The sequence below is a fragment of the Amphiura filiformis genome, chromosome 2 (assembly GCF_039555335.1).
Source record: "Amphiura filiformis chromosome 2, Afil_fr2py, whole genome shotgun sequence".
Classification (NCBI taxonomy): Eukaryota; Metazoa; Echinodermata; class Ophiuroidea; order Amphilepidida; family Amphiuridae; genus Amphiura; species Amphiura filiformis.
This window is the reverse complement of record NC_092629.1, coordinates 51,046,781-51,057,307: the sequence shown is the minus strand read 5'-3', so window position 1 is coordinate 51,057,307 and position 10,527 is coordinate 51,046,781. Positions and strand designations below refer to the sequence as shown.

General features: G+C 35.9%; 1 long non-coding RNA gene across 1 annotated transcript; it reads right to left on the bottom strand.

Moving 5' to 3' along the window:
• Positions 1 to 772: 772 nt before the first annotated feature.
• LOC140146338 (uncharacterized) lies at positions 773 to 6,448 on the bottom strand. Its single transcript, XR_011858224.1, has 4 exons — positions 6,352 to 6,448; positions 3,575 to 3,735; positions 2,969 to 3,075; positions 773 to 1,447 (listed from the first exon to the last, which is right to left on the bottom strand). It is a non-coding gene; the product is annotated as an uncharacterized lncRNA (long non-coding RNA).
• Between the last annotated feature and the right edge of the window lie 4,079 nt (positions 6,449 to 10,527).

Genomic DNA, 10,527 nt, shown 5'->3' with positions numbered 1-10,527 from the left:
GGGCAGAGCGATTAACTGTAAACCGTTGACAAGAGCGTACTTGCGCGATGTTGACAAGGCGCAACTTGCGAGTATGGCGACAGAAATAACAACACGTACGGCGTGTAAAGCACACATAGTAGGCCTACGCTTCGGATCGGAGGCGCATTGTGAACATCGCGGAAGTATGCTCTCGTCAAAAGTTTTATAGCAAATTAAAATCACGGTATAGTTACTATAATCGATAAGTCGCTATAATCTGAGGCAGAATTTAAAAGTCAGAGTACCGGTACGACATTTTCGGTCTGGTTGGCAGGATGTCAGACGCAAAGTAGTCTTTTAATTCGGGCTCAGATTATAGCATGCCCTCGAGCGTCAAGTTGCAAGCCATACATGGCCTTTAATGCAACTTTGACCAAAGGCCCGTACATATTGCCGCAATTGCGGTGCGGTGCGGTGCGGTGCCACACTGCAGAATACTTACGATATTGCAATGAAGTTCAATACATTTTAACTTGGAAATGCGACGAGTAGCGTTGAGTTGAGGCAAAAAGTAATCGATATATCGGTACCGCATCGCACTGCATTGCGGCGTAGTTTGAACGGACCTCGACGCTGCAACAATAAGGCTTTTTGAAGTATGACGGGCACAAATGGAGATGGTGTACTTTTATTTGGGTAATCTTGTGTATGCTTTCTTTCAGCATACAAAAGATTACCCAAATCAAAGTACTCCCTCTTTTGTGCCCGCCATACTTAATAATCAGCGATTGTGGAAACGCACTCAGCGAATACTAGTGTGATTATACACTGGTGAAGTGACGTAGTTAATCGGATTAACTACCATAGCAATAGATGAATACAATTTTGACTGTATCCCCGTATAGGCCTACAACGTCCATGCGGTACCGATGCATTGAACCATATATGTCAAAGAAATGCTAATCACTTGCACCTGTAAGATTAGCCTGTTTGAAAAGAGCGGTATTGTATTCAATCTATTATATGATTGAAGACAGGTGATGAGTGCAACCTGCTGTAGTGCAGAGCGATCTATTCAAAAATTGTATTCATCTATTGCTATGGTAGTTAATCCGATTAGGACGTCACTTCGCCAGCGTATATCGGATAGGAAAAGTTAAAAGCTATAAGTACAGAAACAAAAACATCTTAACATGCTTATGAGAAATGTTTTAAAATAAAAGTCTGATATATAATCACAGCTATTTTAAACTTAAACCTTATATTTATCGAATATATATACTTCAATAGACAGTGAGCACCTTGTCCGACAATGTTGTAAAACTAGCATGTTTACCAGTACAGTGTCTGTGGTCTTCACTCTTCAGTTTCAATGTGTCCCCTAGTCTTGTTCTTCCTCTTCCTGTTGGGGGCCACGTTCATTTTCGCCGCGCTCATCATCCTCCAATTCCCCTACAGGTACCGCTGCATCCACATTCCCAGCTTTCTATAGATAATAAAATGGAAAACAATCTATTTATAAGCATGATCATCATTTTGGGAAACATCATTTTTTAAATTGAACTGAAACCCTTAAATCTATCAGCTCACTAAAATAGCAGCCCTGACAAAATATATATAAATAGGCATAAGAAATTCTATGAATAAAAAAATTCTATCCGGTTATGGTCACCCTTAGATATCCAGACAACTTATTTATATTATCAGTATCATTAAGGGATCTAAAATGAGCGTTTATTGGGTTTCGACAGTATTTTTTGTGGGACATGAGAGCACCTCAGACCTATCGAATTGCATTATGAATACGAAGCATGTCTTTCTGATATCAAATAATTTTCATTTTTGAAAATCACAATATAATACAAATTTTATGACAAATTATAAAATTTGATATTTTTCACATTTTTGATATATAACAGTCCTCGAAGTAAATTATATAAATCTAATGATATATTCTTAAAGTGTATGTAGCAGGGAGGAAAAGCCGACGGTCAATTGAAAATTTTGACCTTTCATATTGAAGATACGGATTTTTTCCCCAAAAAGACCTTTTTTTTTTGGTGTTTTGGGAAAAAAATCCGTATCTTCAATACGAAAGGTCAAAATTTTCAATTGATCGTCGGCTTTTCATCCCACCTACATACACTTTAAGTATAAATCATCAGATTTATAAAGTTTACTTCAAGTACTGTTAAATATCAAAAATATCAATTTTAATGATTTGCCATAAAATGTGTATTAAATTGCTAATTTCAAAAATCAAAATTATTTGATATCAGAATGACATTCTTCGTATTCAGAATGCAATTCGATATGTCTGATGTGCTCTAATGTCCCAAAATAAATACTGTCCAAACGTTCATACCCCAGCCCTTAATTCTGAGTAACTTTCAAGGTCTGTATAAACCATAACGAAATCATAATGCGCGCGTGGGGGTGTGTGTGGGGAGGGGGCATGGTGCACCTAAAACCTAAGAGAAGTGAAAATAAACAAAAATGCTCCATAGAGAAAGAAACATCACGTAGGTGTGTGAAATGTAAGTCCAAAAAAGTATGTCTCAGATACATTTGGTAAAATAGCTTTGTGCTATGCTTTATTATTTTTTAAAACATTATTTTTAAAAGAAAATGAGCTGTGCGATATGCGATATTTTTTTCATTTTACATTCAACGAACAATTTTATGCACTTTTTGATATTCAGATACAGAAACATAGTAATACACTGCAAAAACAGTGTCTAGAGATTGAACACTTCTTTTTGTTTTCAATTTGTAAATACGTTTAAAACCTAAACACCAATGTCAAATTTCAAAACATCATATGTTTAATATCTGAACACAAGACATATTTAATTCCTAAACATGTTTAGCATTTAAACGTGTTTACAAATAGAGGACAAGGTGGTGTCTAGAATGGGTGCTAATATTATAATCCCTAGACATTGTTTTAGGCCTACATGAATTAAATAAATGAATTTGGCATTTCAGCAATGATATTTGAACTTACTTTATACTTTTTTCCACCTGGAAGATTTGGTGTTCTTTTCAGATAATCTCCAAGTCCCTTCTCTATCTCAACCTCCTTAGCTTGAGGATGATTCTTCATGCAAGCTTCTATAGAAAGGTGGAAATGATATGAGTTCAGTATTAAATTAAACTCCTTTATCAAAATAAACGGTCTGTATCTCAATATTAGGATTTTCCAAAAGCCTACATGTCGACGTGTTACCATACGTGCGGTCTGTGGTCTTAGGGGAAATATTTTTTATTTGATAAGTTTATGAATAAAGTATACACATATAATCTAAAATAACAACAAAAAAAACAAGTTGGAAACAGACGTCCGATTTAGGGGTCAGATTTAAATATCCATATTTTAATTTTATAATCACAGAATATGAGATGAGTATATTACACCCACTATGATTGGTTCAGACAGCATGACAAATTATATGCATTCTGTTTAGGCTTAGCCGATCTTAGCTCTATGGAAGCTTATGGATCTGTTTTCTCACCCAATGTTTGGAAACATACTGTGAAATAAAAGGAAAGGCCTACGTGATTTGACATATTATGTTAATCATAGATTGTATCTTGGGCCTATGAAACTTACTGACGATAACTTTGTAGAAAAAGGGCTATCTTTAATGCTCAGCTTGCCTTTTCTCCCTATACACTGCAGGAGGACCACAAATTGTTCGTTCCCAGCTTCCTCATCATCCTCCTGATGGTTTCGTTGAGATCATGTCCTCCAACAAGACTAAGGTGTCGTATCTGGAATAAAGACATATGAATCAAAGCTAAATATTTTAATGCATTATCGCATGGAATTTGGAAGTCAATATCGTTTATGATGTTGCCGTTGTTGATGGTTCAGTATCTTGTGATACTTTGACCCACAACTGAATAAAGTTATTGTGATTTTCATCGCAAGTGCAAAATGTCAAACATATTTTGAATTATGGCCTATTTATAAATGATCATGATTATTAGTACTTCAATTGTGTAAATCAACCACAATTTCATATTGTGTACTTTTGAACACACGAAAATGGCATCTTAATTCATAATTTTGTTTTTAAAGCTAGTATAGGGTGGAGACAAGGGAATATTTTGCACAGGTTATGATTGTTTGGTATAAAATGCCAGTTCCTGAGAAATATTAAAATATTTAAAGAACCTCTCGTGTCTATTCGATATTCCTATATATTTTAGGAATAATTTTGGCTGAGTGGAATTTTAATATAAAACCACATATGCGGCCCTCATGTGCATGTTTTGCAAAAAGCAAAACTTATAGTTAAGAGTGCACCAAAATATTGACATAGTTTTTTTTTGTATTTCAATCAGGTACAATAAAAAGCTATCTTGTCATGTTTCTCTACAAAGTTCTAATTGATAACTAACTAAACAGCAGATTGCGTAACTCTAGCTATCACTCTTTAAACAAATGATAAACTTCAATGTTGCAAAATATGGAATATGGATATTTTTCGACAATGTTCTTAGCACATCGTAAAATGTTTCAACAGAACGAAGGACAATATCTTGAACTTCTGAACCAGCAGTTACCAGGCCTTAAGGCCTATATGATTTTATGACATGTTACATGTACAAAATAAGTTACAAAATTGTCTTGCTTTTAAAACTTTATACGAAGGAGAACAACTAAGATTACAAGAGATGGTAATCTAATACTAATGGATATGCGTTTTCCCAGTCGCCACCCAAACAGGGTGGTGGGTTATGTATTTTTAAATTGTGATCTGTTTAATTGATAAAATGTCATATTTTGTGTTGGTGTCATTTGAAAGCTAAAAAACCACTAACATTAGTAACAACCCTGTATATATGAACAATATAGCTTTTCAACTACTGGAGATGTGTGGTTGATCGAAGTTGTGAGGGAAGGATGGGAAGAGGAGCACATAAAGTCTATGGGAACAGGGCGTTTCGCATGTGTAACTTGAATAAATTAATGACTACAGGGGCTACATGAACTTGATTTTGGTCTTAATTTACAGCTAAAAAATTATACTGGTTGTTTTTAATCATTTTGAACTCTTATGCATGCATACCTAGGGCTAAAGAATCGTCCTGGTCATCGATCTCTTTGAGTTTTTTCAGACAGAAGCGCAATTCAGACGTCCCATTTTAATTCAGTGCTTTCAGGCAACACAAACCTAATAATAATTACACTAAAAATTAAAACAAATGTGTTCCACTTCCAAGCAATCAATATACATCATTATTCATTTGCAATCATTTCATAAATATTGCAACATTCCATTGTTTAGGGCAAAAATAAGCGTACTTGAACTTCATGGGTAATATATGATTTATAGGTCATACCATCTGTTGTCTTTAACCATGGACTTGGAGTTTGTGACTAACCCAGAACATAGGTCAAGACTGAGGTGGTACAGGTGAAGTTCTGGGTGCACAAAATACACCTCTGGGTGCAATAACCGGCAACATGATAATCATTTCAATGGATTTCCAGTAAACCCTTAGAGCTCCCTTCTGCCTGACTTTAAAGCAATTATTCAAATTGTGATTTTTTGTGCGCTAAACATGCTAAATACTCCCTATTAATCACATATTGCTTACATATTGGGTAACAACGGCCACTCTTTTTGCACTTGTAATTATTAATGTTACTTCTCACGTGTTCTGTTTTTATACTTGATGACTTCTCTTACTACTTTCAGGAATTTGTCTGTGTAAATATAATATGATATAGATGAGAATAATAATATAGCCTACTTGTAATTAAATCAGGTACTAAGTTGTCCGACGATCTGATGATCGAGTGTCATGAGTGTCATGCTAATCTAATACTCATCTAACACATTATGTCAGATAGACTTATGAAATAGGTATAACAATTTGACAAACATGACAAAACTCAAGTCAATAAACCACCTTGAATTTCAATCAAATTAATTGTAGGCACGGCCTTTCAATTCTGACAACATCGCCGATCTTTTTCAATTTCGAGATTGCAATTTTATAAAGCGCTCAATCACGACGAATAGGCCAGCTATACGAATGCATCACGAACATACAAGTATTTTATTTAGTAGTACCAATACGGAATTAAACCATGAATATCATCAAACCTTACAACATACTTTTAAGTCAAGAATGGTAAATAATAATTAGAAAAACAATATCCTATTAAAAACATCTTATTAAGTTTAAGTCCTCAGCTTTTAAAGACTTTCCTCGAATTCAAATTACATCAACCGTCATTATATTGTGGATGCCATGCATACAATGCATATGTTACTCATTGTACTTCACTGATTAAATTGACTCACTGGACTAAAAACATACACGCTTTATCATGTTTAATGGAAATATAGTAATAATAAAATACAATCTTACCTTTGTTTGGTAGAACTGAACGAAACAGATGCAAATAGTTCCTTTTGATGAGCAACTTGATGTATATATTCCTTAGAACAGCATGCCAGCATAAACGAAACGTATAATTTGTCACATTCCAGGTTTGAATTTTGGGTTGCCAGACGATTCACAAAACCATAAAACTTTTATATAGGTCACACTTAAAGATGTCAAGCAAGTCAAACACCCGGGTCATACATCACAATCTCTAAGACACAGTTCCTCACTAACCAGCAGCTTATGCTAGGCTTAGGCTGACTTTAAAATGTTGGTTGCAAAAGCTTAACTCTACAAATTGAGGTCAACGTCCGAGAAGTGATGTTGTCGAATGCATATAATTCAACCGTGCTGTGATGATGAGATATAATAAAAAGGACTGCGTGAAACACTTGCCAAATTAGGTACATGTTTCCTGATTGATGCACATATATAAAGAATTAAACAGTTAAACTTGTATTCATCAACAATATACAGACATCATTGACTTCACAATTGCTGGGATTTATGCGCGCACAGCATAGCGAACATTAAGTTTCATATTTTGAAGTGAAAGTTGATACACATTTGGGTTCATTTCCCACGAAGCGCGCAAAAATATGCAATTTTACACTATTTTATACCAAATCAAGGCGTTTAGGGCTATCTATAAACAACAAGGAATTTTTCTTTCACTTTTTTTTCTTTGATATGTGGGGGGGGGTTGTCATAAGAATTCAAGGAATTATTTAATCCCTGTTGATTTAATATTTAGTCGGCTTTGTCATGTGTATCTTGTTTTATTTTTTACTTTCTTCAATCCTTCGATTCCGTCCTTTTCCTCAGTCTTCTGACATGATAGCTCCTCTTTTCCTTTCTGTTAATTGCTGACGTACCAGATATCAGAGGTATGACATAGATAAATTGCTTTTTACCGGTCAAGTTTACGGGGAGATGCGCGTATTATTCACACAAAACTTGTTATACTATTTTAGCCCCCAATCACGGTGAATTGGATGTGAATATGAAGGTGAATTTGAATTCGATGAAGTACGCGGAGCGCGAGAAAATTTCAATTCTAAACTATTTCATCCAAAAATCAAGGTATAATACCGAATAGGCCTATTGCCTGTATTTTTAGAGTAAATATACTTACACCAGGGAAGTGTTTGCCGAAAACGGGGTGGGGTGACATTTGATATCCCAAAGTGTATGCGGACGTGTCCCCCCTGTCCCCCAGGATTTACGACCATACAGTGCCTTAAACCAGAGAAGGCTACGTGTTAAAACATTTTGATAATATGAAATAATAATTAAACGCTTTAGAAAGACATTTAATTGACGTTGTACAAAACGTTCGGAAAACGTTCTGGAAATAACGTATTACAAACGTGGCAAAATAACGTAAAAATCGAAATATTTTGTCACGTTTTAAAAACGTTTTCTGAACGTCATGGTAAAACGAACAATATTTTACCCAAGTCAAAACGTTTTTAAAACGTTTTTAAAACGTTTTGGAAGACGAAGACGTAAAAGACCAAACTAGAACCTAGAGAAAACGTTTTCTAAACGTTTTGTGTTTGCTGGGAGGTGGCATCTTCACTCACGTTTACTTCAGCATTTGTAACTGAACAGACTGGTTTTGAACCATCAGTGACATTTCTTTCAATATTCTCTTTCAGCATATTTATATGGCACAAGTTGTCTACTTTTGCGTCTACCAGGATTCTTAATGATATAATCCACTTCATCCACTTTTGACTCTACTTACTACATATGGGCCAGAATATCTAGCTTGTAGTGGGTGCCCTGGAATTGGAAAAAGTACAAGAACCTTTTCTCCTGGTTTGAATTCTCTAGTTTTTGTGATACCATTGCTTCATTTTGGCTTGGCCCTGCTTTAGGTTTTCTTTAGCAATTTCAGGACATTTGCCCGGGTCTCATAATGATGTACCTTTACCTACATATGATCGTATCCTAGTCAGAACATTTGCTCGGTCTGATAATGATGTGCTTTCACCTCATATGATCGTATCCAGGACATTTGCTCGGTCTGATAATGGTGACTTTCACCTACATATGATCGTAACCAGGACATTTGCTCGGTCTGATAATGATGTGCTTTCACCTCATATGATCGTATCCAGGACATTTGCTCGGTCTGATAATGATGTGCTTTCACCTACATATGATCGTATCCAGGACATTTGCTCGGTCTGATAATGATGTGCTTTCACCTCATATGATCGTAACCAGGACATTTGCTCGGTCTGATAATGATGTGCTTTCACCTACATATGATCGTAACCAGGACATTTGCTTGGTCTGATAATGATACATGTACTTTCACCTACTCGTATGATCGTATCCTATGTCAGTGAACTTTGAACTTTTGCCAATGTCACCTAAATCACACAAACGCGTCCAAAACTCACTGTCAGAAAGTACAATTTGCAATCAGAATCGCAGTCGGAATCCTTGAAGTTATCAACTAATAATACCTTTGCAATGTTTAGTGTCAAAGGTCACTTATCCCTCTGTCATTATCGTTGTTCATATTTGACACCAGCTTCGGGTATTTATACCGACGGGCCACTTATACGTCTATGGTACGTAATACTGTTGAATTTGACTCCAGTTCATCTGCTAGTGCTATTGGCATAACCATTTTATGTCAATCGCCGTCTTCTGCGTCTTCCTGTAATAAACAGATAGATATTCAGAACTATAAGTTTCTTGGATCTAAACCTAAAACTGAGACCCTGCTTTCATAATGGTGTCGATAACGTTGGTTGTAATTCTGGCGTCAAGTGTCTGTACCATTGTATCCAGTAGTAATATCCTTCTCGTCCCTCTCATATGGGAAGGCAGCCATTATCACGTAATGCTCACTGTTGCCAAGCAATTATTATATCGTGGTCATAACATTACAATGCTCGTCTCAGATCTACAGAAACACCATATTTCTTCGTCTCAAGACCCTACGGAGCAGGCTATAAGTTACATCTTCTTTCCCGCTCAAATCAAAATGGCGGAATATCGTGAGGTTATGTCAGAGATGACTGCAGCAGGATTACAAGGCAAATACATGCAATGGTTCATGGAAAAAATGAGGGAGGAGGACAGCATCTTAGTAAAGCAATATGGTATATGGCACAATTTGTTAACCAATCAGGAGCTTGTATTCACATTACGTCATAGCAACTTCGATTTGTCATTGGCTGATATGAATGGAAACTGTGTTATATCTCAATATCTCCGAAAGACTATGGGTGTACCATATATCGCACTGTCTTCTGTATTATCAATACCATCACCAATACTTCTTGCAAATCGTTCTCCATTTAATCCTGCCTATATACCAGAATTTACTTCCGGTTTGAATCACGTGATGTCATTTCCGGAAAGATTGACAAACTTTGCAACTTCTGTCATGTTATTGATTCTATTCAATAAAGGAATAGAGGATAGGCTACTGCAGACACGAAATCAATATGGTCTTGCCGATAATTCTATACATTGTGAGGACGCGGAACTTAGTTTTATAAATACTAATTTTGCTCTGGATTTCCCTAAACCACTATTGCCTAGTGCCAGAACTGTTGGGGGATTGACAGCTGGACCAGAACGCCCTCTAGCAGTGGTGAGTACAATTCAAAACTCTTATTGAAATTGTGGTCATCATCAGATAACTTCGAGGAAAGTACTTCCTTAAGAATCAGTCGCCTTAATAGTCCGCCCTAAAGTAATTCAATCATCATGGCTTTGTTTTAAGCTCAGTCGTAACACAGATTTCGAGTTTTATTTTGCCAATATACCGAGTATATGTGACCGTCCACGGCGAATGAGCCGTAAATTCCTCCCCGGTCAATTTTGTTTTATTTCATGTTTAACAAATATACATCATAAGCTTTAAAATGGTATATCATTTGACTTCAAACGATACCCAGAAGCGGGGTTATAGTTTGTTAAACTTTGCTCCTTCAACGACATTGAATACGACATTCGTACACATTTTACGCTGTAACTCAGAATACAATTTAGGGAATTTACGGCTCATTCGTGCTGTACGGTCACATATATTCCAAATAATTATATCGTCAGCCCCGGGAGTCCACTCATATATAAAAGTTTTAAGCATCCGCGTGAATTGAATGGATGAATGGATGAAATAAAATT